This window comes from Arachis ipaensis, chromosome B10 (assembly GCF_000816755.2).
Source record: "Arachis ipaensis cultivar K30076 chromosome B10, Araip1.1, whole genome shotgun sequence".
NCBI lineage: Eukaryota > Viridiplantae > Streptophyta > Magnoliopsida > Fabales > Fabaceae > Arachis > Arachis ipaensis.
The window spans coordinates 89,272,968-89,276,732 of record NC_029794.2 but is presented as its reverse complement, the minus strand read 5'-3'; positions in this window follow the sequence as shown (position 1 = coordinate 89,276,732).

Sequence of the window (3,765 nt, the reverse complement as noted above, 5' to 3'; positions counted from 1 at the left end):
TGGTAATGGCGCTAAAAACTCAATACGCACGTTCATGTTCTTAATTCTGTTTCACAACTTCGTACAACTAACCAGCAAGTGCACTGGGTCATCCAAGTAATAAACCTTACGTGAGTAAGGGTCGATCCCACGGAGATTGTCGGCTTGAAGCAAGCTATGGTTACCTTGTAAATCTCAGTCAGGCGGATTAAACTGATTTTATGAATTGATAAGTAAAAGATAAATAAAATATAAAATAGGATAGTGGTACTTATGTAATTCATTGGTGAGAATTTCAGATAAGCGTATAGAGATGCTTTCGTCCCTCTGAACCTCTGCTTTCCTGTTGTCTTCATCCAATCCTTCCTACTCCTTTCCATGGCAAGCTGTATGTTGGGCATCACCGTTGTCAATGGCTACTTTAATATGATAATCAACAGTTCTCTCCAAGCTAGCAGAATGGAACTTTAATAGAATAATATAATACTTGCTAGTGAAACCAAAACCTGAAAAACAGAGAATATTATAGCAAATTAACATGTTTTGATAGAGATCTAACACGCTATGAAAATAGGAATAAATAAAGGCATTTCATTATGTGAGCTAATAACTTACCAAGGAGTATGCAGAATAAGCAAAATCGGAAGCTCCTTTATTTGTTTCATTCAAGATAGAAATTAATGAAAAAAGATGTGGCACTCGTGACACTCTTTTTAGCGGACAAAAGGTAAAAATTTGAGATATTGCTTGTCTGTTAGTACTCACAACTTAGTAAAATGTTATGTCAAATCAAAGATAATAAGAATTTAGATGATATCCTTTTCTGGTCACTGAATTTCACCCAACAAATACTACAATGACAAAATTAAAATTTACACTATATAAAGAACAATAAGTCATGATTAATGTGGATTTAATTATACTAGTTCGATGAGAAGGAAAGGTTCAGATAAGGTAATATAATATTAAGTAGAACATGTAGCCAAGAAAAGAAGCACATGTTCCTAACTGATATTTATTAAAGTGTATTTATGTGTCACCATAAAAACCACCACCACTACAACAACAACTACTAAACATTGCATGGCTACATGAACCAAACAAAACAAGGTTATAGTATCCTGTCCTAAATCAAAATTAAATTTAAATAATTAACATTTAATCCCCTTTCAGATTTAAATATCTACCTTCCCACAATAATATAAGATGCTAATATATACTATATTCCATGAAAAATCAAATGTAGCTAGGGCAAAAGCAGAATGCCATGAAAAAGACAAGGATTATCAAACCTGATTATCAAAACAAGTAAGGAGCTTGAGATTAACAAAAATGTGCGATAAAAATGTGTGAAGAGTAGACACTTGTTAATTAGCAAACTCTTAGAATAATATCCATGTCTTAAAAGTACCATTTTCCCCTAATTACTTGATATAAATAGAACCAAACTTTATAGTTCCTATCCTCAATTATCAGCTAGCCACTAAGCACATCATGCTCATATATATTTCACTCAGAAACCACTTTGGAAATATAATGAAGAGGAAAATTAAAGTATGCTGCCAAGTTGATGAGAGAAAATAGAACAATAATTCCACTTTATTTATAACACATTCATGATAAAAGATATTATATGCAAAAAATTAATGATCATGATTCATTATTTCTAATGGTGGAATCACTTATTAGTACCATCAATAACATACATTTTACAAAGTAACACGCTTATGAATCCAAATATTGAATTATAAGTAAGTAAATGTTGATAATTTGTGAATGAAATATAAACAATTTAATCATTCTCATTTTCAAACATTCTCCTTTTATAATAAAGCAAATTTTTATAGATACAGTCTATTATATATGAACTGTTAATTTAATGACGATTAAGAAAATCTAAAAATACTATTCAATGGTTGGTGTGCGAAATCGTGATCATTCCTTCCTTGTTAACGGCGCTAAAAACTCAATACGCACGTTCATGTTCTTAATTCTGTTTCACAACTTCGTACAACTAACCAGCAAGTGCACTGGGTCATCCAAGTAATAAACCTTACGTGAGTAAGGATCTATCCCACGGAGATTGTCGGCTTGAAGCAAGCTATGGTTACCTTGTAAATCTCAGTCAGGCAGATTAAACTGATTTTATGAATTGATAAGTAAAAGATAAATAAAATATAAAATAGGATAGTGGTACTTATGTAATTCATTGGTGAGAATTTTAGATAAGCATATATAGATGCTTTCGTCCCTCTGAACCTCTGCTTTCCTGCTGTCTTCATTCAATCCTTCCTACTCCTTTCCATGGCAAGCTGTATGTTGGGCATCACCGTTGTCAATGGCTACTTCCCATCCTCTCAGTGAAAATGGTCCAAGATGCTCTGTCACGGCACGGCTATTCATCTGTCAGTTCTCAATCATACTGGAATAGGATCCATTGATCCTTTTGCGTCGTCACAGCCATCCCTTCCCAGATCCTACTCGGAATACCACAGACAAGGTTTAGACTTTCCGGATCTCAGGAATGGCCATCCATGGGTTCTAACTTATACCACGAAGACTCTAACATCTCGGACTCGGTCCCCTGTATTAGATATCCAAGAGATATCCATTCAATCTAAGGTAGAACGGAGGTGGTTGTCAGGCACGCGTTCATAAGTGAGAATGATGATGACTGTCACGATCATCACATCCATCATATTGAAGTGCGAATGAATATCTTAGAAGCGGAATAAGTTGAATTGAATAGAAAAACAGTAGTACTTTGCATTAATCTTTGAGGAACAGCAGAGCTCCACACCTTAATCTATGGTGTGTAGAAACTCTACCGTTGAAAATATAAAAGTGATAAATGTTTAGGCATGGCCGAATGGCCAGCCCTCACAAAAGTCTAAGATAGCATAAAACTAATCCAAGATCTCTAATACAATAGTAAAAAGTTCTATTTATACTAAACTAGTTACTAGGGTTTACAGAAATGAGTAAATGATGCAGAAATCCACTTCCGGGGACCACTTGGTGTGTGCTTGGGCTGAGCATTGAGCTTTACACATGTAGAGATCTTTCTTGGAGTTGAACGTTAGTTTGTAACCTGTTTCTGGCATTTAACTCCACTTTATAACCTGTTTCTGGCGTTTAACTCCAGAATGCAGCATAGAACTGGCGTTCAACGCCAGTTTACGTCATCTATCCTTAATCAAAGTATGGACTATTATATATTGCTGGAAAGCCCTGGATGTCTACTTTCCAAAGCAATTGAGAGTGCGTCATTTGAAGTTCTGTAGCTCCAGAAAATTCACTTTGAATGCAGGGAGGTCAGAATCCAACAGCATCTGCAGTCCTTCTTCAACCTCTGAATCTGATTTTTGCTCAAGTCCCTCAATTTCAGCCAGAAAATACCTGAAATCACAGAAAAATACACAAACTCAGAGTAAAGTCCAGAAATATGAATTTTAATTAAAAACTAATAAAAATATACTAAAAACTACTAAATCACACTAAAAACTATGTAAAAACAATGCCAAAAAGCGTATAAATTATCCGCTCATCAATGGTATAAGAAGAATCTTAACCTAGCTAGATATATAGCAAGGCTACTTAGAGTAGTACATTTTAATTTCTAGTTTCTAGTTAAAAAGTGTTTGACTCATAAAAAGATGAGAAACAAATAATACATCAAAGATCTTGTACTAATCTCAAAACTAAACTTGATCACACATTTTTATTCACCCATTTTTGTTAATTGTACTAACAGAGTATATCAGAAAAAACTTGTGCGCCATAGAC